This window comes from Myotis daubentonii, chromosome 8, assembly GCF_963259705.1.
Source record: "Myotis daubentonii chromosome 8, mMyoDau2.1, whole genome shotgun sequence".
NCBI lineage: Eukaryota > Metazoa > Chordata > Mammalia > Chiroptera > Vespertilionidae > Myotis > Myotis daubentonii.
Window position 1 is genome coordinate 61249439 of NC_081847.1, and position 27511 is coordinate 61276949.

Here is a 27511-nt window from a genome sequence, read left to right on the forward strand (position 1 = left end):
ATTGGGTTTTCTGACATTATCTGGGCTTTTGCTGTTATGCCTGGGCAGAAGTGGGAAAGCTCACCAGAGGGAGAAAGAAAATGAATTAGCTTGAGTCATGGCAAGTTTTAGGTGAAGATTGAATATTTTATGTGATTTCTAAAAGTTTAAACCTACATTTCTCCTATTGAATATTAAGTAATGCCGTTATTTAAGAAGTTCCTTCAAATATATGTTATATGCTCTTTGGAAAATAAAAAGATGAATGAAGTATAGTCCAGGCCCTCAAAAGTTCCATAACCCAGGGAAAGGGTGATACCCATCCTCTGAGGACAGCCTGAGAGAGCTGGTAGGTAAGAGCACAGATACTCTGGGCCTTTGTCTTGAGCCTGACACTTGCCACCTAGGGGACCTGAAGATGTTTATTTAATCTCTTTATGCCTTGGTATCCTCATTGCTACCTACCTCAAGGGATTGTTTCAGCAATTGCATCCAGTAGTACCTGTAAAATCAGAATAGTGTCTGATGCATTGTCAATACGTGTTCACTCTGCTGCTCCTATGAAAGCACAGACGAGGAGTATTGCATTTCCTATTGTGGAGAATTGGGAAGACTCAAACAAGGAGCTGGTACTTGAACTGGGCACTGCTGGCTGAATGGGATTTCACCAATGGAAAGGGGAGGAAAGCTCCTCCAGGCAAAAGAAAGCCACTGCAGAGGGCAGAGGAGGGAAGCAGGGAGTCCAGGGAGCAGCCACCACTGACTGCCACGCAGAGAGAGTACAGCATGTCACACTGTCTTTGTCTGCCAAGCAATGAACATGATATGAACATGATCAAAACTGTATTTTTAAAATATACTCTGACAAAAGAATCTATAAGTATATATGAATTGCGATAAAATTGCCTCACCCCTTTCTCTCTAGGTTTACCAAATAAGCATTGAACGTAAAATAAAAACATTCCAACTCAAATGTCCTGAGTGACTTAGCCCAGTGTGAATCCATGCAGCAGCAATGCAGGCAGCCATCCATAGTATCTCAGACACGCTGGGAGCCACTCTGGACCCAGCTCCTCTGGGAGGCCAGTCACAGCATGGAGCTCATGCAGCCAGATGGGGCCAAATGCCACCCGAGAGCTAGGACTCCAGATGCCTTTTGTCTGCAAATGTGCAGAAAAGTCAGCAGCTTCCACTAAGGCAGCTCCAGGAAGCCAGCTAAACCGACCTCTTTGAGTCTGATTAACAAATTATTGTTTGCACCAACTTTGGATACATTAAATCCAGGAAAATAAAATTTTTGCTGAAATTTAACTTCACATAGCACAGCTTGCAGGGGCATCTGAAGGGCAAGGTGAGGTACAGGAAGCAGGGGTTTATAAAATATATTAATTCCACAGGAAGATTTCTCTGCTGTCCTAAGCTAAAATAAGCAATAATGGCAGAATTATATACTGCTCTGTTCCAGCTGAAAGAATCCTTTGACATGGTCTAATTCAGTTCCTGTATTGTCACATGGGGGAACTGGGGACCCTGAGGGAAGCAACTCAGCTCCCATCTTGCAGCAGCTATTGGCAGATCCAGGACTAGAGTCTGGTTGGTAAATATGGGGAGGAAGATGCTTAAACAACACTGAGAGGTAACACACTGACTTCATGATTGTTCTCACAAAGGCATAGACCAGCACTAGCAATTGGAAAATACTGCGAACCACTTAGGTGATTTTTTTTTTCCAGGAAGCCACAATGAAAAAAGGAAAAAAGAACAGGTAAAATTAATTTTAGTATTATATTCTACACTTCATTAACTCCATATGTCTAAGATGTTACTTAAATATATAATCAATCTAAAATTATTAATGAGCTATTTTACACACTCTTTGTGCTAAGTCTTTGAAGTCGAGGGTATGTTACACATATGGCACATTTCAGTTTGGATGAGCTACATCTCAACTGCCCACTAGCCATCTGTGGCTGGTGGTGCCACCATGGACAGCACAGATAGGACAATGTAGTTTCAGCTATTCCCTGTGAGAGGTTTAGCGATATTTATTAATTTATTCACTGAATATATGGAGGGCTCTTACTTTGTGATTCTCTCTGGATATGAAACAAACACACATTTCTTGGTTTTAGGGACTTAAGTGTTCAGTTCAGGAACCCAACAATAATATATATATATATATATATATATATATATATATATATATATATATATATATATATATTCTAATATATAAAGAGCCAGGGTTCGTCACAACCTAAATGTCCGGACGGACAACCGAATACCAGACTAGGGTCCCAGTCGGCACAGCGGGAGTCAGTCCTGGGTCCTGGCCACCTGCGGTTTGGCAGCAGGAGGGAGCTGTGGGAATGGAGCCATGCTGCCATCAGACTGGCCTCTTGGTTCCTCCCCCCGCCCACAGGCTCTGGGGAACCAGAGCCATGATGCATTCTGGAAATCTTGGTCCCACCCTCCACCTGCAGGCTCCGGGAAACCGGAGTCATGCTGCATTTGGACTGGCCTCTTGGTCCCAGCCCACAGGCCTGGGGAACCAGAGCCATGCTGCAATGGGACTGGACCCTACCCGAAAGGTCCCGGATTGTGAGAGCGTGTAGGCTGAGCTGAGAGACACCCACCCTTGAGTGTACAAATTTTTTTCGTGCACCGGGCCTCTAGTACACACACACACACACACACACACACACACATACACACACACGTGTGTGTGCATATATGTGTGCACATGCACAAAATTACTTTTGAATTGAGGGTGGTAAATGAGCATGGTGCTGTTAGACATTGATGAACAAGCAGGGTAGGTGTTCCTTTATTTAGATCATGAAGCCTTGGGTCACTGCCCCAAGGATACAACAGCTAAGCCCCAACCCGAGGGAGAAGAAGCTCATCGTTTGAAGAACCATCCAGGGGAAAGTATTCCAGCCTGAACCAAGGACCTTCGAGAAAGAACCAGAAAAAGACCAGCGTGGCTGGAGTGAAGTGCCGGGGAGCGCTGGTGTTTTCTCCCCGGCTTGTTCACATGTTAGAGCCATGGGTTCTGTATTATGCATTGTTCATGATTCTTCTGAAAATAGGAAGTAGTTATGCCTTAATGGAAGTGTGAGGTCTGATTAGGAAGAGCAGAACAATGGCACAAGGCCCTGGGCAATCCAAAGGAGAAAGAAGAGTCTGACCCAGTTCAAGGCTAAAGCTATCCTTAAATGCATGAAGGATCTTAACATAAATGAGGTGACCATCAATCCTGTGGTGCTATATTGGGGCATGCCCCCTCTTCCTAGGAGAATCCCATTATTTAGCACTGGATTAAAACACCAGGGAAGTGATGCCTTAGGATTACCTGGGAAAGCACTCTCCTTGATCTTTGCTCCTATTAGTCTAGAATCCTCTCATCTCAGAACCAGGAAAAGCTGTAGCCAAATTTCTAGGGCAGTCACTTATCATTAGGAACAATCACAATGAAGTCATTTCAGAGAAATTAGTTGTCTTACCCTCCAAAGAAAAAAAATCTCACATTTTCCTTGAATAATGGCTTCTAGTGGTTGAAGCCTTTTCCAGGAAACCACCCTTGTCTGATCACACCCTCCCATCTGAGTTTAGCAGCACTACTGAGTGCTCTGAAGGCAGAGTAGGTGCTTTAAAGGGGTACAGGAGTGGGCAGGCACACAGGGCCGCGGTGTAAGCCTCTGTGCTTGTTCTCAGTGGAACCAGTGGAAATGCATATTGTGACTCTCACTTTCTCTAGAGAAATGTTCACATTTTCTCTCTCTCTCTTTTTTAAGCCCTTCTTACGACTCCCTGTGGAATTGTCTAATTGTCTTTATGTTCTCCTTTACTTCTTCAGCGGTGGAGAGCAGAACAAGTTGCTGGAAATTCCCATCGACAGAGACAAACCACTGGAAGGTGGACTGACTTCACTACTGAGCAACACAAAAGGGATGTGCATTCAAAATAGCCCCTGTCACCTCCTAGGCACTCAAATGCCTCTTAGGATGAAATATATATTAGGCCATGGTCAGGTACAGGACTTAAGTTTGATTCAGTCAATCAGGTTACACAGCAGGACTCCAGAAGGTGGGGGTAGTGAGCTAAAAGGATAGGGAAGTTTTCATAAGGGAAGGTGGGGGAGAGAGGTAAAGGAAGAAAAGGGACTGCTAAGAGAGGATGCAAGGCCTCCAACAGAGCAGGGGGCGTGGGGAGCAGGGGAGTGGCAGGCCTGTGAAGAATACAGAATGGGGTATTTAGGAAGCACGAAGGCTGTGAGAACCTAAGGCAAGTTGCCAAAAACAGAGCCAGAAGTGGGTAACTTTTTACAGAGTTAAGGCAAACCTCATCCACTTCACAGTTTTTCCTAAGGCCAGCCTGCTAGAAGTGCAAACTCTTTTGATGTCTGAGATGTTGCCTTGTTTGCATCAATGCATTGCTCCTCCATTATTCCACATGTACTTATGAATGTCCACTGTGTGCAAGGCACCATCAACTCCTGGGTATGTTACCATGTCTTGACTAGACTTTTTAATGTATCTGGTTAACTTAGACCATCCTTCAATACGCCTTATCTTGTACCATTTTGGTTTCCATTCACTTAGCTAACTCCTGCTTTCTATGTTGTATGATCCTTTGTTGGTGTCTCAGTATTTTTTTTGATGATTGATTTGAAAACCAAACATTATATTAAACACTTAGATTTATTTAGCATCTATTATCAGCTTCTTCATCTAGTCTAAATGATGGAAAATTAACCCCTTGCTTTTCTTGTGCTGCTTATCAGAATGGTGATCAAGAATGTAAGAAATAAGGCAAGCCCCCCAATTCAGGGGTCTTGGTAGAACACAAAACATACTCAGGAGCCAGGCAGTAAGGCAAATATTTTTACTTCTATGTAGAAGGGTGAGCAGCACATGGTCTGGAAGCAGGTGCACACTGTGCAGGTGATCTGCTTGGCTTTATAATCCCTGCACATGACCTGCCCCTCACTCTTGATTGGTGCTCAGGCACATAGTCTTTCGTGATTGGCTAATTCAAAGGGAGAGGTTGGCCTTTGCTGTTTCAAGATGGCAGCCCCCAGGGGAGCTGCAAGCCATGCGGCCAACATGGCAACTGTCTAAATTGTTCTTTGACAGAAAAGATGACTTGTTTATTCTCACAAAGAAGAAGCAGGGACTAACATTAATTTAGCATCTCCCACTGTGCCAAGCATTTTACTTAAAATATTTCATTTGATTCTTATAACAACTCTATTAAATTTATTTTATGGATAGAGAAACTCAAGTTCAGAGAGCTAAGTAACTTACCTAAGCATGGACAGCTGAAAAGGAGAAGAGTCAAAACTGGACCCAGATCTTCCTAAGCCACCAAGCCAAGCTTTTCCCACCAATGTACAGAGTTTCCTGCTAATTTCAAAACATGGTGGTGGTTAAGAACACGGGCAGTGGGCCTACACAGCATGGGCTTAAGTCCCCACCCTGCCATTTGTGAGCTGTATAAACTTGGACAAGTAACTTCAATCTTCTGTGTCTCAGTGGTGTTATCTATAAGATGGGGTTGCAAATAGTGCCTTTCCCTCATCGGCTGTGGGTGAGAAATGAGCTAATATTGTCAAACCCTTAGACTGCTGCCTGGAGCACAGGAGATCATGAATAAACACCAACTGCTATAATTTTTAGTAGCACGTTAATGAAAACAGTGGTGACTGTAGAAGTACTCCATGGTTTTATTTTCAAAAGCATTTCTATATTAACTATCTATGATAACTTTTTTTTTGCCTTCTGCCTTAAAGTCATCATGTATTTATTTTAAGCTAAAATTCTTATTAATCAAAATTTGCTTCACCACTTAATTCCCAATATAAAAGAGTTAAGAAAAATATGCTATAGTTACTTAGTGGTATATTAAACAATTTTAAATGATGGCAAAAGGACTACATGCCCACCCAACCAGTGTGGCTCAGTGGTTGAGCGTCGACCTATGAACCAGGAGGTCATGGTTTGAAACCTGGTCCGAGCACATGCCCAGGTTGCTGGCTTGATCTCCAGCAGGGGGTGTGCAGGAGGCAGCCAATCAATGATTCTCTCTCATCAGTGATGTTTCTATCCCTCTCTACCTCTCCTTTCCTCTCTGAAATCAATGAAAAGTATATTTTAAAAAAGGGCTACATACCCAAATAAAGACATACGTTTAAAATAAAAAGTGAAAAAAAGGAGTAGAAAATTATGCAAATACTATGATGACATGCCTATGAAAAAACAGATAGGAAGGAAAAGACCAAAAGTATAACAGTCTTTATATTATTAACCTGAACTTATGTGTGAGTTTTTCCTCTTTTTTCTAACATTTTTGTCATATGATTTGATTACTTTATACATTGTAAAAAAAATAATCCACCACTCCAATGCTTTCCAAAATACACATAAAAATTATAAAAACATCTGTATATAACCTGCTATAATAATTTTAATCTCACATGTACGTGAGAGGGTGAGTTTTATATGAAATAAAACATCAAGCATATTTAGGAACATCATATAAATGAACAAAACCTTTTAGAAGAATAAGAATCTAAGTCTTTCATAGAAAAAATTTAAAAAAAATTGTCCTTAATGGCTCAAGTTGCCTGTCTGTGCTAAGAAAACACTAGAGGAGCCAGGAGGAAATCGGAGGCTGCTTGCATTTCCGCTCGGGAAGTATTTCTGACAGATGGAGGCCTCCTCTCCTTCCCCCTTTCAAGCCTGCAGGAGCTCAGCCCCAATCAGGGGCCACTGTGCTCCCGTGACCCCTCACCCCACTCCTTCCCCAGAGTGGGGTCCCTCTGGCAGTATTTGTCCCTTGTGCTTCAGCAGTGCCCCAGCTGGTTCCAAGACCTGGGCAGGCGCTCCCTTCTACAGCTCTTGCCTTAACCTGTTCTCCCCTCCCTTCTCCTTCTCTCCCTTCTCCCCTTTCCTGACATTAGCGGGTCAGTTTATGGTTGTTACTAGAATCTGGCGAAAATATCTACTGCTATTGTTGGGCCAACCAGTCACAGAGAAACTTAAGGCGTGTGGTGGTGGCCAGGCGTTGTCCAGCATGGCGGTCATGCAGGAGCTCTGGCATCTGATTGTCTGGTTTGAATTCACAGCTTCACCACTTAGCTGCTGGTTCATTTCAGGCATGTCCGTTCAACTCATTAAAATCAGCTCCCTGTAAAGCTGGGGAGATAATGACATCTGTCTGATGGCCTTCCTGTGAGGAATCAACAGGCGACTATATAAGGTGTTGTGGTCAGTACTCAATGAAAATGACCTACAATTACTACTTTTTTCATGAAAGTTTCACTCCAGTTCTGCCCCTGAGATACTGGCCTCAGCAACCCTTTTCTGAATCCTCTTTTTAACCTTTAAGTCAATTGCAGCCCTTCCTCCCCTCCCACCCCTCTCTCTCCCACCACTTCCACTAGACATTATTCTATAAAGGCAGGAAAAAAAGGGCCTGATAAACTTCAGTACTTGCATATCTAGAGAAGGGCACAGCCACCTACCCACAGAGCCTAGTGAGAGCCACCACTGGGTCCCATCTAAGCTCGAGTCTCCATTTTCATCCTGTGAGACCCAAGGGAAGTAGGCAACCTGCCCAAATCTCTGCAACAAAGTGGTGGGTCTGAAAGACAAACCATACTGTTCAACAAACCCAAGTCCAATATAATATATATATATATATTTCTCCTTTCCTTTTCTTTTTAAACAGATTGACAGATATACCAAAGAATGAATTGGGTACCAATAAGGGAGGGCCGAGAGTCACACCACCTGAGAGTCCTCTGTGGCTGCCCAGGGCAGAGTCTCCTTGTCCCTTTGTCCTCCATGGAGTTCCACACCTCCCGGGGCGAGGAGCACCCACACTTCCTGTGTGAGAGCAGGACCGGGGCAGAGAGTCCTCTCTGGCTCTTCTGCAAAGGAAATTTATTAAGAAACTAACTATACTGTAAATCATTGTAATTGTATTCTATTTTCAATTTAATTTCAGCAACTTGTTCCACAAAGAGAAATCAGTCCTAAGACCACAAAAGAATACAGTAACCATGTACAATCATGCATTTAGATGAAAAATATTATAAAATGTTTAACACGTCCAATTCAGTAAAATAACGTGATAAAAATAGAGCAGAGGTCACCAGGCCCTGTATAAAGAGGAAAAAGACTCACTTCATTGGCGCAGCTCTTGGGATTTTCAGGTGTATATTTTTTCTTCTTACACCAGAATGACCCTCAAAGGTCTATTCTCCCAACAACTCTTCTCCCCTGGGGGCTCTCGGTGGCCCTTCTCACTTACTGGCCTCTTTGAAAACACATTCCCTCCAGCCTGGAGCTCCATCCCAGCCTCCGGATGCTCCCTGGGGTTTCAGTCCTAGCAAACGTGAGCACACAGAAAAGTAAGCCCTTGGTAGTTATTTGTTTCAGTAAAATAGGTAGACAGGATGGAACTTTTCTTCTCAGTATGGCATCTAAGAGGTATTTAACGACGAGGAGGTCAGCTGGGGGCAGCGGAACCAAGCTGGAAGCCTTCTGTTTCTCCCCCACCTGTCCTCTCACCTTGAATGGTACCTCACATTAGAGCCTGTGTCACCAATTTGGACAGGTCATGCTGGAGAGGGTAATGGTTTCTGAGAAAGGGGAGAGTTAAGGGACCTAGAGGGTGGTATTGAATGAAGAGGTTGCATTCCAAAACATCCATGTGATTTCTAAGCATTTTGCTCTTAATGGTAGTTAAGGCCTGGCTGCACTACTTAACCCTTAATTCTGGGAACTAGATCTTAATACTCAAATTTGTGGACTGGTGAATAAAGGATAGAAAAAGAAATTTCAGTACATGGGGCATCACAGAATATTCAAACCCTTCCTTCCACTCATGTGCAGTTTCCCGAATCAGGGCCAACTCTGCTGAAAATGTGAAAATACCTGAAGTTCCTCACTGGTATCCATCTGCCTCTATCTGAGTTGATTTCCACCTGCCTCCGTTTTTGCCCAAGGTCTGCAGAGCCTGAGTCCCACAGAACAGCCCTTCCCCCAGAACCACGCTGCCCCAGGGTAGCTGTGCTACCCCCCTCCCTCGAGTCCACTAATTTCATCCAGGTGTTCGAAGAAAACCAGTGGATTAACTCAATCTATCCAAATGTAAGAATGATTGACAGCTACTGAACTCTTCAAAGACTACATGCATTTTTGAACAGTTTGATTACTGACCCCTGAAACCTTTTTGCTATGGAGTGAGAGAGGAAAAGTGTCACCAGGAAGCTAACACGCCGGCAGGCCTGCTCCGACCGGAAATACCTCCAACCTCTTCTGTGTTCTTTCTTCCTGCCTCCACTGTTGAGTCTGCAGTTTCTTCCCCAACTCCAGGTTGTTCCCAACCTGTTTCTGCTGGTAAGTGGCCATGGGTACAGTTGCCATTATGGCCATTGTTTTGTAAACAGCACCTGTCATCTCCCTGAGCTTTAGTTTCTTCGTCTGTAAAATGAAGTTTAACATTATCTACCAGAGGAGGCCGTAAATGTTAGTTCCATTCTGCAATAAACCCTGTGTTGTCAAGCCAAGGAATTACTTGCATCACATGGGAGGTACTCAGAGCTCTTAGGGGAAACATGCTTTTGAAAAATAATCTTAGTGGACTAACATGATTCTTGCCTAATAGCATCTATTCCCACTTTTTCTGAACCCACCATGACCTCCCCTCTCCCCCTACCCTCTCCCTCCCTCTCCCTCCATGACCTCCCCTCTCCCCCCACCCTCTCCCTCCCTTCTCCCTCCACACACTCACATGTCCCACAGTCGATTGTGGTTTGCATAGAACCGGTCTCTCCATTCCTGTCTAAAGATGAGCACATGATCCAAGGAGCTTATTCTACACTACTGGGCATATTTTTATGGAAGAAGAGAATCAATGCTTCTGAGGTTTGCAAGCCCTCTAAATGTTAAAAATGTTGTAGCCTTGTGTTCTATTAAATAAAGTGGAGATTTTGCATTCCAGTTGAAAATATAACCATTGTGTTTTTAATTATAAAAACACTTTAAGTTATATTGCCTTAATTTCTCTTCCACCCTTTCACATTTTTGAGGAAAATTGGTGCCATTTATCCTGTGGATTGCTTCATATCCCAGGGGTGCATGTGACTACATTTGAGAAGTACACATTAAAGGAAACCAAAACAAGAGAATAGGCCGTGGTCTCAGCCCCAGGAATGCCAACCATCAGAGAAGTCTGCCCTTCTGCTGCTATGTAACAGTGATTTAAACGTGCACACTTACTTCAAAAGGGACACATTTAAAATCACATCCTGTAGATATGGCACCTGCAGTGACATTGGTATAGACGTAAAGGTCCTGAATATTGCCTAGCTCCATGGTCGGCAAACTGCGGCTCTCGAGCCACATGTGGCTCTTTGGCCCCTGGAGTGTGGCCCTTCCTAAGCCTTAGGAGTACCCTAATTAAGTTAATAACAAGGTACCTACCTACATAGTTTAAGTTTAAAAAATTTGACTCTCAAAAGAAATTTCAATCGTTGTACTGTTGATATTTGGCTCTGTTAACTAATGACGTTGCCGACCACTGGCTAGGTGTTCTGTGACGGTGATGGCAGAGGAGAGAGCAGAGTCCGTGTCCCCTGAGAGAACACGGGCGATTGCCATTAGAAGGACAGAATTGCTGAAGAAGCTATTTCATTTCATCTCTGTTTTAACCTTCCCAGTGCTCAAAACAAAAAACGAGCACTATAAAAATGAGGACAAGGAATGATTAATGTTAAAAGTTAGAGTTCTGCCTTTTTCTAACAGTTATCTCATTTCTTGGCTAGTTGCCTTTTTGGCCTCCACCTCTTATTTTGGATTGTTTTTCAATCTTTTCTCCCTAATTTGCTCCTTCTCTGTGGGGAGTTCATGCCTTGACCAGCCTCCACATGGCTACAGGAGGTGGAGGTGGAAAGGGTTATGTTCTTCTAGAACAGCGGTTCTCAACCTGTGGGTCGCGACCCCTTAGGGGGTCGAACGACCCTTTCACAGGGGTTGACTAAGACCATCAGAAAACACATATATAATTACATATTGTTTTTGTGATTAATCACTATGCTTTAATTATGTTCAATTTGTAACAATGAAAATACATCCTGCATATCAGATATTTACATTACGATTCATAACAGTAGCAAAATTACAGTTATGAAGTAGCAAAGGAAAATAATTTTATGGTTGGGGGTCACCACAACATGAGGAACTGTATTAAAGGGTCACGGCATTAGGAAGGTTGAGAACCACTTCTCTAAAAGGATCCATGAATTTAACCTCCTTTTGCATTTTAAAAACTGCAGCTGGATTTGCAAACCTTTCCAAGATTATGAAGTTTTCTATTGGCAATCATATTTGATTGTCATGTGGTAAATGCACACCAGTATCGAATGTTAACAACTAAATTGAATTCTATTGATTGTGATATTTCAACTAAATAAATTAAAAAGTGGGGGAAGTTGGAGTTAGAAAGAGTTTTGGGGTCAATAATTACATGATAAGCCTAAGAGGCTTGCTTCCATCTAGGAATCATTCAAGAGAGAGCTGTGGTTTTGGCCAAAGATAGAAAGATTTGGAAAGTATATTAGCTGCAAATCCTTTACTTAAAATGGAATAAATCATACACGGCATTTGGAAACTGCTGCTCTAGCAAAAAATAAAGGTATTAAGGTTTCTCAAACGTAAGATTGAGATAAAATATGAAGACTTTTTGAGAATTTAAAGCATAATTTAGAAACTTGGAGGAAAACTCAGTTTCTTGGAAGAAGCTTGGTAAAGATAATGTTTTTCTTGGCATCATGTGCTTCATTTTTCTTAGGGAAAAATTAGACAAAAAGAAAAGGTTGAGAAGGGCCAGTTTGCATAAGTGGGGCGGGGACTGAAATAAAAAATAATAAGCATTCCAAGCACATTTCTTTTTCATTTCAACCAAGTGGGAAGGAGCAAGCAAAGAAAAATGAAAAATAATTTGATCAGAAATTATTTGTTTTAAATCAAAAGCCCTGTGGATGCCAATCAGCGGGATGGGGGGAGGGCTTCATGTTATGGAGAAACATCCTTAGCAATAGAGTGAGTACGATACTGAGTACTGGGATGTTATCAAAAACCTCATCTGTCTGAATTCTGAACTGGAGAATAGAAGACTTACCAATATCTAAGTCAGCAAAGGGCTCTGAGGCACATCAGCCTAAATTCCTTAATGTCTGGTTTATGGGATAATCTTCACAATTTCTCTGTACGGGGGGGGGGGGGCGGGGGGAGGAGGGCTGTAGAAATCTATGAGTCACCTGTCTGCTTACCTATATGCAAATACAAATATGCCCGTATTCCTAGATATAATCAAAGAAATTGCAAAGTGTGTACAAAATCACAGCTGGCTGTTTCCCCTTCAAATTTTCCACTAACACAGAAGTCGGAACCTGTTTGTCAGGTTTTGGCCACAGCTAGTTTCTAGAATAAAATCGTAAACCTAACAATGGAAGTTAATGACAGAAACTCCGACGGAACTGGAACCAGCAGTTCTGGTAGAGCTCACAGACAGTTTCAGGATATAGTCTTGTTTTTAATATCTTTTTATTTGACTTGAGACTGAATGTTCATCCATTCTTCATCAAACTGAAAAATGAAATGATACCAAGGAACAGGATTAAAGATATGGGTGTTGCCCTAACGGGTTTGGCTCAGTGGATAGAGCGTCGGCCTGCGGACTGAAGGGTCCCAGGTTCGATTCCGGTCAGGGGCATGTACTTTGGTTGCGGGCACATCCCCAGTTAGGGGTGTGCAGGAGGCAGCTGATCCGATGTTTCTCTCTCATCGATGTTTCTAACTCTCTATCCCTCTCCCTTCCTCTCTGTAAAAAATCAATAAAATATATTTTAAAAAAAGATATGGGTGTTAAATATCCCCAGACAAATCTCTCTCTCCAGTTTCAACCTGAATCCCAACGTGCTTATTACTTTAATTGGAGTCTCCAAATTCCAGTGATTTTCTGAACTCCAGAGACTACCACACCCTTCCGAAGAGCGAGGAACAGCTCCGTCTGACCACAACATCCATCCAGTCTGTAGCATGCTTCCAAAACATGCTTTTGAAGTTTCTAAACATGTAGCCATCAAATAAAAAATCATGCAACAGTGAACCTTATGTCTGTCTTTCCAGACGGATAGACAGATACCTAAAACTTTAATTATCCAGAGTCTAAGTACCAAGGAAGTGCAGATAGCTGAACATTTTCTCTGTACAGAGTGAAAAGCCAGGGCAAGAAAACACAAGAATTTGATAGTTTAGTCAAAAGACTATTTGTAGTTCACTTCTCAGGCTTGGGAAACATTCAGGTCATCTTCCTATGTTGATACCAGTTTAGTTCTTGCTCACCTCTATTTACCCACAGATGTCAGGCCGTGCACAGGGCATTTTCACAGCTGCCCTTTCAGTTATTACTCCCAGATAACTCTGTAAACAGGCATCTTCATTGTGGGGTCCAAACTCCAGTTCTTTTCCCAGGTCAATGCTGGGCCCTGGGAAAAGGAAACCCTGCCTCTCAAGTAACATGCTCTGTGAGGATATGGACTACTTCAACGACATGAATTACATCAAGGTTTTCATTTGTAAAAAAAAAACTTTTTTTAATGTAAAAATTTCACTATCTTCAACATGCCTCCCAATTATTTATCAAGAAAATTTGTTAAGCTACATTTTCTGAAATTTATAGGAAAATAATATAATAAATGCTATAACATCAAATTTGCATTCAACACTAAAAAAGAAAAATATATATTCAATGCAAAGCAAATGCAATATTATAACTTTCTCTTTTTTTGTTGATTGATTTGAGAGAGAGAGAGAGACATCAATTTTTGTTCCACTGATTTATGCATTCATTGGCTGATTCTTGTATGTGCCCTGACCAGGAATCAAACCCACAACCTTGGCATAGTGGGAAAATGCTCTAATCAACTGAGCTACCCAGCCAGGGCTTCTATTATAATTTTCTACCTGAAAAAATGAAAGTTATTAGGACTTTGCCCTGAAACTCTATAGCACAAAAGAGACAAGCAGTCTTCACCAACCAACCAGACAAGCAGACAAATGAAAGAAAATTTTAAAAAGAAAGAGAAAATAAATTTGTACTCAAGTGAGATATATTTACAGATCCCCTCTTGCCAAAATATCAAATACAGCAGGTCCTAGAATAATGTCACTTCGTTCAACGTTGTTTTGTTATAAAGTTGCTGAATTGTATAAGAACTTAACTCTTTTTATATCAATTACTATTACACTTAGCTTATTATGGTAAAATGGCTTTTGTTATATGTTGTTTCACTTAAAATTGCAGAATATCTATGATGTAAGTGAGGACTTAATGTACTCATCACTTCAGGGACATATCTTCTATTAGTCCCCCCAACTCCTGTAGAGCTCCACGTGGAGCATTAGGTGGGCTAAGTAAAGACATGAGGATTGAGAGGCACACTGCCCTAGGATTTTCTGCCTGACTCATTGATTGGAGGGTTGAGAATCTAGTAACAAGAGACATATTGTCAGCAGGTATTCCATCCGACCTCAGCATATCTTTTCTGGAAGCTTCCAACTGCCAGGAGAAATTCATGGCAGAGCTGGCTAAGAATATCAGGTGTTTTTGAATCATAGTTAACATGAATGCAGCTGGACAAAAGTAAATGGAAAGGTGTCAGGGTAAGTCGTTGGAAACCCTGTTAGAGCTGTTCTGTGACCGGGGTCTTTCGTAGGGTCTATTCTGAACTCCATCCTGACAGCAGTTTGAAGGGAAATGTCCTTGAGCTGTGAACATTCCATTACAGCGCCCTTATGAAGTCTGTCTTTTGGGGATTCTAGGCTGTGCATTATGGCTTTCTCAGTGATTAGGATGCTCTGGTTTGATCCCTGGAATGCCATTTTAGTAAAGTTCGTGTGAAGACAATCCTTTCTTTAAAACGTTTTTTATATATTTAATTAGCATTGAGAACTGACCTTGAGAAAAGTGTTCATCCCTGGCGTCCTGGGAAGAATACAGGAAGTGTTGTCATCTGGCCGGCTTGGCTGTTCTGTCCTGTTGTGGAATGTAAAAGAGGGGTTGAGGGGTCTCCATGTGAGAGCAGGCTTTTAACTGTGGTAATTCAAGTGAGCCAACTTTGGAAACTTCTTTGGTCTAAAAGTCAAATTCAATGGGCTGTATTGTTTCTTTCAATAAAATGCTTGACATTCTGTCCTGCAGCAGACTGCGAGCTGTGCATTAAAGGTGTCTTAAACATTGGGATTCCTAATAAATAAGATACTAAGAATGGTGCTCATATATCAAATGCTCTCAAAATCCTTCAATAGATCTAGTCTACTTGTCTTTGCTTTAGTAGGATGGCCCCTGTCATCAAAATTACTCTGATTGCCTAACCCAGGGGTGGGCAAACTTTTTGACTCGAGGGCCACAATGGGTTCTTAAACTGGACCGGAGGGCCGGAACAAAAGCATGGATGGAGTGTTTGTGTGAACTAATATAAATTCAAAGTAAACATCATTACATAAAAGGGTACGGTCTTTTTTTTCAATAGTTTTATTCATTTCAAACGGGCCGAATCTGGCCCGCGGGCCGTAGTTTGCCCACGGCTGGCCTAACCGGTATGGCTCAGTAGTTGAGCATCGACCTATGAATCAGAAGGTTACAGTTTGATGCTTGGTCAGGGCACATGCCCGGATTGCAGGCTTGATCCCCAGTGGGGGTTGTGCAGAAGGCAGCCGATCAACGATTCTCTCTCATCATTGATGTTTCTATCTCTCTCTCCCTCTCCCTTCCTCTCTGAAATCAATAAAGATACATTTTTTAAAAATCACTAGGATTATATGAAGCCATGATGAAAGTGAGCTCCTTCCATCTTTAGTGCGATTGAATTCTCACCTAAGTTGCTTTCATTTTCTCTGCGGAATTCTGATACTGCTCGTGGCTGAAGAAATCCTCCTAAAGGAGCAGACAAGGCCCTCCCTGTTAAAGAGCATCCTTTCCTACAGGAACTCTGAACACTCGGTCAAGGTACTCACCCAGTGTGACCAAAATTCCAATTTTGTTTTACAGAACCTTCAATTTTTCCCTGTAAAATGTCTTTATCTTCCTCAAAAAAATAAAATAAAAAAAATAGAAATACATTTGAGTGCTTTCTGTGCACCAAATACTTTATTTTCATCATCTCTGTAATCTTCCCACAAAGACTATGATTTATGCATTCTGAAAATGAGAAAAAGTTACAATGCCAGCTCTTTATAATCCTGTTTTCTGGCATACTGTGCTTTTTACATGGTAAAATATGGTATTTTGGTGATTACCATTATTTACGTGAATCAATCTGAATTTAGAATCATATATATTTTAAGATAAAATTTGATTTAATTATATGTTAAAAAAAGGATGTGTGTTCTGCAAGCTCAGACAGGACAAAGCCTGCAGGATTCCCATCCAGTCTGGCATCGTGGTGCGGCAAGGTTTCTATCGCAAATACAAACTCTAGTTCAGAAACTTCCAAAGAATTGAACCACTATGTGACAATGTGAAAATGGTACAGATGGATGCTTCATTGGAAATTCCTTTTTTAAAAATTGAGATATAATTTACATATAACATCATATTAGTTTCAGGTGTACAGTATAATGATTTGATATTTGTGTACATTGTGAAATGATCACCAGGATAAGTCTGTTTAAATATGTCACATTACACATTTACAAAATTTTTGTGTGTGAAAACTTTTAAGATTTGCTCTCTTAGCAACTTTCAAATGTGCCACACAGTATTATTGCTAGTAACTATAATCACCATGATATACATTTTATCTCCATGACATTTATTTTATAACTGGAAGTTTATACCTTTTGACTCCCTTCACTAATTTCCCCCACCCTCTAACCCCTGCCTTTGGCAACCACAACCTGTTCTCTGTATCAATGAGCTTGGTATGGTGTGTGTTAGATTTCACATATAAGTGAGATCATATGTTATTTTCCTTTCTCTGACTGAGGTTTCACTTAGCATAGTGCCTTTGAGGTCCATCCAAGTTGTTGCAAATGGCAAATTTTATTCTTTTTTTATGGCAGAATAATGTTCCTTTGTGTATATATACACCACAATTTATTTATTGATAAATGTTATGCCCAGAATTCAAGATCCCCAAGATACCACGCCAGGGAGCCAGTCCGATGCAAAAGCAGAAGGTCCTTTATTGAGTTAGCTAACCCGACCCGGGCCTCCAGCCGATGCAGCGACCGGAAAACCGAGTGATATCCATGAGAAAATCAGGGCTTTAATAGTGAGGGGAGGGAGCTAGCTGTGGGCCTTGCCGATAGGCCAGGCGCCAAGTCGGGTCTTGTTACACAGGATGTGGTCATCTCTATGGCGCGCACATCCCTTGCTTGTCATTGGCTAGTTCAAAGAAATCCCGGGCGTAGCCAGCAGGGGCCTGGGTTTCCGGGAAGAAGGCACTCTTCTGAGCACATGGCCTCTGCCCCAACATGGAGGATCCAGGGTAGGATGGAGGGCATAGCCCTCGCCCTTTCAATATATACTTAGATTGTTTCTATATCTTGGCTACTGTAAGTAATGCTGCAATGAACATGGGGGTGATAAATATTTTTGAATTTGTGTTCTCATTTATTTATTATTTTTTAATATAAATGCCCAGACATGAGGTGTTGGATCATATGGTGGTTTTATTTTTAATTTTTTGAGGCACCTCCACACTGTTTTCCAGAGTGACTGCACCAATTTACATTCCCACCAAAAGTTTATACGAGTTCTTTTTTCTCTACATTCTCTCCAAAATGGTTCAGCCTTAATATTACTAACAAGGAGTGACCACTTTGGGAGTCTTTACTGAATGCCTTGAGTGATCACTGCATATTCTTCACTCTGGCTATTCAGATTGAGAACTGCTTTCCAACATGAGTGAGATTTGGAATTGTTCGATTTACCTACTCTTTTCTTGCCCACCTTTGTGGACAATCACTCTCTGCAAGCCTGGCCCAGTATTCAGCAGACTCTGGAGCACATCGTGTAGATTTCTACAACTGTTTCTGTGTCATTCCATCCTTTTAGGGGGCTCTGCCCTTCAATCTCCACCTGTCTCAGCCTCCCATGACTCTAACTTTCATTTCATTGTCTCAGCAGGCATTGTGGACCGTGTGTAGAGTCCCCCTATTTACACCTGTGTTTGGGAAACTGATTCTAGGCAGAAATATGGGGCAATTGTAGGGCTTGCTTTGTTTGTTTTCCTACCCTTAGGGGTCATAGTCCTGAGCTGGGTATTGTCCAATGTCTGAAAACAATTATTTCACATACTTTGTGCAGCTTTTAATTGTTAGTGGAGGGAAATTATATTTGGTCCTTGTTATTTTGTCTTGCCTGGCTGTGAAAGTTTAAGATATTTTTATACTCTTGAGATTTCAATTTGTAATCATAATTAGATCTTTCACACTTTGTCTTAAGATTGAATCTAAGAAGCAAATAAACCAAATAAATATTATTTATCATATTAAAAAGTTATATAAACTTCATTCACTATAGAATTAGAATGTGGTTCTATTATACGTCATATAGAATGAAATATAAATGCAATGCTGTGCAACTTAAACTCGGAAGGACAAAGGAGAATCTTCCAAGCACCACGTAGTAATTAATTACATTTGAATTTATTTCTAGCATTACACATTTCTCCTAGTCATAGTCATCTATGGCAATTTTTATAGGAGTATATCCCATATTGTCCTCTTTCTTGGATTCTTCCTTTATCTTGTTAGAATACTATTGTGGGAATGCCTTCCGTGACATTTGTGCATGCCTTGTTGCAGCCTTTGACCAAGACTATCTTTTCTAGGACATTTACAAAGCAACATTAATGCCTTCCTCTTAGGCAGAGGGCAGATGTGTTTCCTGACTAGATAATAAACATGATGTCTTTATTTTTTAATCTTCACCTGAGGATATGATTTTTTGTTTGTTTGTTTTTTCATTGATGAGAGAGAGAGAGGAAGGGACAGAGAGAGAGAGAGAGAGAGAGAGAGAGAGAGAGAGAGACATCGATGTGAGAGAGAAACATTTATCAGTTGCCTCCTGTATGCACCTGTTCAGGGATGGAACCTGAAAACTAGGTACGTGCTCTGACTTGGAATCAAACCTGCTATCCTTCCGTGCACAGGACAACACTCTAACCACTGAGCATACCCAGCAGGGCTAAACATGAGGTCTTCTTTCAAATTTCAAGGGAAATTTGGTCAGGTTTCTAGCAACCCCTTATCCAACTGGAGGTTTCCTAAAACCAGGGCTCCTTGACTGTGATGCAAACACAGTGTATAAATAGCACGTACCTGGGCTGCTCCACATCACTCCCTCGGCACTATGGGGACAAAAGGAACCAATGCAAATATACCTGCTATGCCATGAATAATAAAGTCATTTGTCTCTCACTCTCACTTGGGACTCTTGTGTCTTTTGTGAGCACCTATGAAACTGGCAGGCTAACTTGTCAGCTTGCAAACAGAGCAAGATCCTAGATTCTTCCTGGTTCTTGACAAGTACCTTTGAGTAATTTTCTCTTCAAGTATGAAGATGATAAGATTCATGTATGAACAGATTTTGTTTTGTCTTCACATTTGATTGTTATTTTGGTTGAGTGAAGAATTCTAGAATAAAAATACTTTTTTTTGTCAGAAGTTTGAGTGGATTGTTTCATTTATGTCTAACATAGTGTTTCTAACTAAAAGATTGATTGTTCTCATTTCTTTTTAGAGAATTGACTTTCTTTCTTGGAGTTGTCTGCTGGGGTTTTATCCGCATCTAGAAGGGTTCAGGAATCTGGAGAAGGGGCTGCGACGTAAATTAATAAAGAGACTAGACATGAAATATAAAATCGGGAGGCATTTTAGGGGAGCCAGGGGAGGCTTAGCTTTAGTAACTAAGTTCCCCAAATCTCCTCACACCCAGGGCGTTTATTCCCACATTTTGCCATGTAGCAAAGCAGATATACATATCAAGGGTAATGTTTGGTAAACAATAAAGTATTATCAGGTTGGGGGAACTGCCTTCAGCTGTCTGGCAACAGGCAATAATAATGCAAATCTTCAGCCCTGCTGAAGCCCCAAGGTTCATCAGCCTTTTGATGAACTTCTTGCATTTTAATATGCCCTGCTGGAATTTGCTTCCAGCAGTTCTCTATCCACAAAGCTTTTAGTTATTGCTTTCATTAGCCTTTCTTGGTATGTGGTGATGTCAGTCTGAAGACTCTTGTCCTTTTTTCCCTTCTATTACTTTTTAAAATTTCTTCTAAATTTTCTTTAGTCTTCCTAGCTGGAACTCCTATTGGATACATTTTGGATTCCCTATATATCTCCTGGCTTTCAACTTTAAATTTTTAATCTCTTTATTTTTTGGTCAATATTATAAAATATCTCCTTAACTTTGCCTTTCAGATTAATAATTTAACCTTCAGTTTTGTCCAATTTAAAAATCCAGCACATCCACGTATGTATGTATTTTAGGCAATCGTATTTATTTTTATTTCCAATCATACTTTATTCAAACTTCTACCTAATCAGAATCTAATTACTTCCAATCAACTTTACTTGTAATGTCCAGATTGAAGCTACCATCACCCTCAACTAGACTATTAAAATAACCTCCTAACTTGTATTCCTTGCTCTCCCTCTCTCCAGATTATGTTCTCCCCTCAAGCCAGAGTGATTTCTTTAAAAGATAACTACATCTTCCAGAGCCTTGATCTTGGCCTTCTCAGCTTCCAGAACTATGAGAAATATTTGTTGTTGTAAGTTATCCAGTCTAAGGTATTTGGTTATAACAACTTGAACAAACTAAGATGCCTTCTATTTAAAATCCCAGCTGTAGAGTTCACTCCCTTACTCAATTCTCTGCTGTTTCTCTATTCAGTGGTTCTCAACCTTCCTAATGCCGTGACCCTTCAATACAGTTCCTTGTGTTGTGGTGACCCCCAATTTCATTGTTACAAATTGAACATAATTAAAGCATAGTGATTAATCACAAAAACAATATGTAATTATATATGTGTTTTCCGATGGTCTTAGGCGACCCCTGTGAAAGGGTCGTTCGACCCCCAAAGGGGTCGTGACCCACAGGTTGAGAACCGCTGCATATTGTTTCACTTACTTACGACACTTGTTGTTCTTAATCCTCACCTGAGGATATTTTTCCATTGATTTTTAGAGAGAGTAGAAGAGAGAGGGAAAGACAGCGAGAAACTTCAATGTGAGAAAGACACATCAATTGTTTGCCTCCTGCATGAGCCCCGACCAGGGCCCAGGTGGGGAAGGAGCATGCAACCAAGGTACGTGCCCTTGATCAGAATCTAACTCAGGACCCTTCAGTCAGCAGGCTGACGCTGTATTCGCTGAGCCGAGTCAGCTAGGGCTATTTTTTTCTTATTGATTGATTGATTTGCTGTGTGCACATGTATAATTTGCAAGAGGGCAGGGTGTTTTGTCTGTTGTGAATACTGCTTTATCCCCAACACTTAGAAGAGTGTCTGGCGCATGGTAGACACTAATACGTATTTGTCAAATAAGCAAACAAATTGGTGAATAACCTCTTCTCACATTTTTACCCTAATATCCTCTAGATTAAAACTTCTCTGAGACATGATGACAATTTTAAGGTTCTATTCTGTTTGTTAAGCCAACTCTATTTTCTCTGAGATCAGTTATTAACATTATTCACTTTAGTCTAATACCTGTTCTCAGTTGTACTCAGAGTTCTGATTTTTCTTCATAGTGCGTTCTTCTTCAGTTACATTTTTCTCTTCTTCCTTCTTTATTAATTTTACCCCATTCATTTATATCTCCCATATACTCCTTAATATTTGGGGACCACTTTTGGTAAATTTATGGTTGCATAGTTTTAAAAATATCTTATTAGTAATTTCAGAGGGACATTGGGTGGACATAGGTACAAGCACTGTGTCTGCCGTCTGTAATGGGAAGCCTCTGCTCTCATTCTCAAAGTTGATCATTTATTTTCAGTGGCTCCGATTTGTCCACTTGGCTCTCTATTTAAGAATACCTTAATATAATAAATGTTGTTGAGGGATTGTTGCATAGAATCTGCTTCCCTTCATAAATATTCGTATCTCCTTTCCTGATATTTCAGAATGAACCAGAACCATCAAAAACAAACAACAAAGAAAAATTTTTGTTAATTGAACATTTGCCTTTGTGTCTTGAAGCACATGTTTTTAAACTGTCACATCAGCATTCTGTAAGTGCATCTTCCACTTTTAAACATAGTCAAAACTTTTTAATTTTAACTACTTGTGTGTGTTTTCTGCTTTCGTCTCATCTTTTCATCCTTAATATGAGAAAAACACCAAGTGACATGTGAAGAAAACCATGACCAGTTCATAGGAGGAATGTATAGCATCATTTTATGTTCATTTATTTTTGATTTCCTTGTATTTATCTTATTTTGATGTTCTTTGAAGCTGGATTAACTGTGTCCTCTGAACTTGGGGATTTCTACCAGATGAGCCATTTAATTAACCCACAATCCTGTATAGAACATTTTGAATGAATAAATCATCCCAGAGTTAACCTGTCAAATTAAAAGAGATTTTTCGGTATTGGGAGTTTTTTGCCTAAAACTATTTTCAGTTGATAAATAACATTCCAAAATAGTTAAATCTGCAGTTGGTTATCTGAGCCTGTATAGTCTCCCAACATAGCAAATATGATCCAAAAGGGAAGGAAGCAACTGGAGAAAAGCCTCAAGCTTGAGAAACAGTGTTAGGAATAACTCTATACTCTGTTAAGTGATTAAAAGGCAACGTTAAATGAACTCACTCTCTGAGTATATTTAGACAGTTATTTAACTAATAAATTTTAAAGAATACATTTTATTTCCAATGCATATTTGTTGATTTTGTGTTGTTGTTGCTGTTGTTTAAATCTCTATAGGCCTGAATGAGATGGTCCATTCTGAATTAGAATGAACCACTTTGGATTACTATTAAATATGTGGAGACACCAAAACTTCTTCTTAACTAAGTGATGGCATAGGACAGAATTCCACCTCAGAGTTATCATACTTAAGAAGTCATTTCCATTTCTCTTTGTGAATTCTTTTTTTGCATCAAGGTTTTATTTTCTAATAAGGACATTACCATTTTTCTCTTTTCTTACCTAAAGGTTGTTAAAATCAACCCAGCTACTTCATTATTTAGTTAAGAGAAAACTCCCTAATTGGAAAGCATGTGCCTTCTGCAGCCAATTTTAGAATTTATAGTCTCATAGCTGTGGCTTAGGAGAAATTTAGCAGAAGCACTTCAAGGTGCTAATTATAAAGTTACATAATTTACATAGATTTACATAGGCATTTCAATTTTTCTGAAACTTGATCTAGTGCAAACTGATGAGGGTAATTACTGGGGTATTTTAGGATTTTTCTCTTGTGATCAATCCAAGCGTATCATGTATTTTCAAAATGTGTATACACTTGTTCTAATGAAAAGTATCTCAGAAAGATATAAATATTGTTATTTAGCATTCATGAGACTACATGGAATAATTATTTAACAATGAGAATTGTAGTCCAGTAGTTTTACATTTGTCTGGGCAAAGAATCACCCGAATCTTTAGGAAACACAGAGGCCTGGGGCTGCCCTCCAACCTTAGGGTTTAGTTGTTTTAGAGTGGGGTCTAGGCCCCAATTCTTTCAAAGCCTCCTACTGAGCCGTCAGGTGGACTCAACAATAGGGCACTGATGTGGCACATATCACATTTCAGAAACCATGCAACTACAAAATAGTAAGTGAATTATTATAAATAAATTTCAGCCAGGGAAATATTGTAATGTTCTTTAAAGTTAATGATCCCATTGGAAAATCCTTATTATAACTAAGATGAAATCCAAAATTCATCTTCTTCCCTCCCTCTCTTTCTTTCTGTCATCTTTTGGTAGTATTCAAAATGATATAGTCTTCCTAGCTATCGTAGGTGATTAAGAAGAAATGTCCATAATTGTTAATATTGTTTTTATATCTGATATGTCTTTTTGCAAAGTCTAAGTAAATCCTTCTATATTCTCGTTTATACTAAATGGGTGCAATGTTATTTCTATACACATAGCATAAAGTGTATAATCCTTAGTGTCAAGCTAGTAAAAACCTGGAATGCTAAAAGATTTCTAAATTTGTGTCTTTTCATCATTTTTCTCATTAAATTGACTATTTTATATATATACTAGAGGCCTGGTACATGAATTCGTGCATGGGCAGGATCTGGCTGGCTTGCCCTGATGGGGGCCCATCAGGGCGGGCCAGCAGGGGGGAGGGGCAGCAGGCAGTTGGCCAGCTGGGGAAGGGCCGCTAGCTGTTGGCCAGCTGGCCCTGCCCCCAATTGAGGTGTTGGGAATTAACCAGGGGCCAGGCCATCTGGGGGGGGGGGGGCGTTGATCAGGGCTGGATCAGGCTGGTTGGCTGCCATAGTGCATATCGTAGCCACCAGTCATTCTGGTCGTTCCACTATTTTGGTCGCTGGGCTTTTATATATATATAGATATATAATTTTTTTTTTATTGATTTCAGAGAGGAAGGAAGATGGAGAGAGAGATAGAAACATCAATGATGAGAGAGAATGCCTCCTGCATTCCCCACACTGGGGATTGAGCCTGCAACCCCCAGGTATATGCCCTGAACAGGAATTGAACCACAACCTCATAGTTCATAGGTTGACACTCAACCTGACCCATACTGGCTGGGCTTAAATTGACTCTTTCTGATTACAGTGGTCTGTGGCAATATCTTGTGTTATCACAATCACATAGTCATTTTTTCAATGTTAATGTTTGTCATTACTAATTAATAAACTCTATCAAATACCAGTTTATACCTGGCTCAATCTCAGGACAGTTGGAAGTTCCGTGTGCCACCAGGGCACATATCCAATTGCCTGTAACTCTGGAAAGCAAAGTTTAACCATTTTTATTTTAGTTATATAAATATCAATGTATCTAGATTTAATAAAGGAAAAGGCACTAAGGTTTATTACTCTTGCACTTATATCAAATACTCATATTCAGGTAATCACAGCACAGTTCCTTTATTGACTTGATATACATGTATGTTAGAAAGCCACTGGTATGAGTCAACTGATAATTGTAATGAACTGATCCTCAAATTAAAAACACCCAGATAAAAAGAAATCATGAAGTTAGATTTGAGTATCTCTTAACAAGATTAAGTATCTAGCCCTTTCACATAAATAAGGAGAAATTGTATTTTCTTCTGATTGAGAAGAGTGTAAAATTATAGAGTAAGCATGTACAGTGAATGTGTTATTTGTACTTCTGTAAGTTTTTTAAATGGCTTATGTCAAAGTAAGTTTCTGCAGCCATTAAGAAATTATTCTAAAATAGTAACCTTTGAGGAGGGTTTATTGTCCTTCTACTATTTCTAATTTTTCTCTTAAAATTATGCCTAAAAAATTTCCTCTAAAATGTTATCAGGGAAAAAACAGTAAACTAATTCCAGCCTCCACTTGTAAGCATGCCAATTAGCCCACTGTATCTATTGAATGCCAGCTGGCTAATTGTACCCACAGTAGTATATTGTGTCAGCATCAGGCTTCTTTCTACACAATCATTTTACTACCAAATTTTGCATTTGCCAATGGACAAATTATGAATATAAATTAGAAAATTATACTGTGTTAAAATAACCCTAACTGTAAAACTACATTTTTTTTATTTGGATGTGGTTCCATATTTTACTTTCTTAGATAGAAAATTACTGAATTAAGACAAAATGTGTACATAAATCCTATCTCAACATGCCATCATTTCACAACAGATTGACACCAATATACCAGTGGCCTTTGAAGGGTGCATCTGTAGCAATTAAATCAACTTTTCATTTCATGTTATATTTCCTAAAGTGTGTTTCATGGGATTTTAAAATGCTCTATGTAGAAAACAAAAGGTAAGGGAGAAAGGAGGACCTGGCCATGTAAGTTTGGGAAATATTGTCTTGGAGTTTTAAAATACAGTGATTTTTAACTCATTTGATGGGTCAATATCTTCGTGAATTTCCAAGAGGGCATCAAAATATGTAGCATTTCCCAAATGTATTTGGCCATGTAGGACCTACAAAAAATGCTGCTTAGTGAATCCAACTACACATTTGTTTAGATAACTTTCATTCCCACTTCCATGTTATCATAATTACTTTTAACTTTTACCACAAGCTTGCCTGCATTCCAATAGTGTTACAGATTTTACTTATCTCCTAAGTATATATGCAAAGACAGTCTCAGTGGTTAACCCAGACAGCTAACTTTCCAGAGACTTGTCTGAAAGTTGGTATTACCCCTATTTGGACACACCACACAGGATCTAGGAGTGAGCAGGTTCTATGAGGTGGGCCTCATGGAGCCACCATGGCTACGGAGTTGAGCCCATTTACATACCTTGGTTCAAGCCACCTCCATGCACAACAGATATGATCTTTCTATTAATAAATGTTACTAGATACAGATTAAGGAAGCAGCAATAACCATGCACATAGTCGTTTGAATAGGAGCTACTCAGAAATTAATTTTTAGGCATGTATAATTTTCCATCATATCAGCCAAAGGATATTTCTGGGGTTTGTTCTTGGATTTTTCTGTCCCTTTAACCACTCTCAAATCCACACTTACCAAACTCAGGTTTTGCCTGTACTGCTTCCAGCACCTGTTGAAGATAAGGTTTTCTCCCCCTGAGCAATCCAGGATCCTTGGCCTGATAGGGTTTGTGTGGTACCAGGGGTGGACACAAATGGGCTTCTTCACATAAGGCTCTCTGGAGATAAATGGGTAACTGTTTCCAAGGCATATCCTGATGCTCTTTTTAAAGTCGACTTTATTGAGATATAATTTATATGCAACAAATGCACCTACTTCTATGGGTTTTGGCAAATCATGCCTCCATGTGATCAGCACCACAATTAAGATTTAGAACATTTCTATTACACTTGTTTCCCTTCGTCATCAGTCTCCTCAACCCCTGGCCCATTGTAAAAACTGATCTGTTTTCTCGTCCTATAATTTTGCCTTTTCCAGAAAATCCTATAAATAAAATAATACAATATGGACTCTTTTGTGTCTAGTCTTTTTTAGTTAGCATATTTTTAAAATGCACCTATGTTGCATATTTCAAAATTGTTTCTTTTTTAGTGTTGAGTAGTATTCCATTGCATAGATGTACTACAATTTGTTGGTGGACATTTGAGATGTTTCTAGTTTAGGGCTATTATTGACAACTAGTGGCCCAGTGCACAAATTCATGCACATTGAAAGGAAATTAATTAGAAGAAATATTTTAATATTGCTATTCATCCTTTCTCTATAATAGAAGTGTCAATCAAATTCACAATCGACAATGACTGATGGAAACACACGCATGTGATTGGCACCAGTGAGAGCTTTATATGTATTGC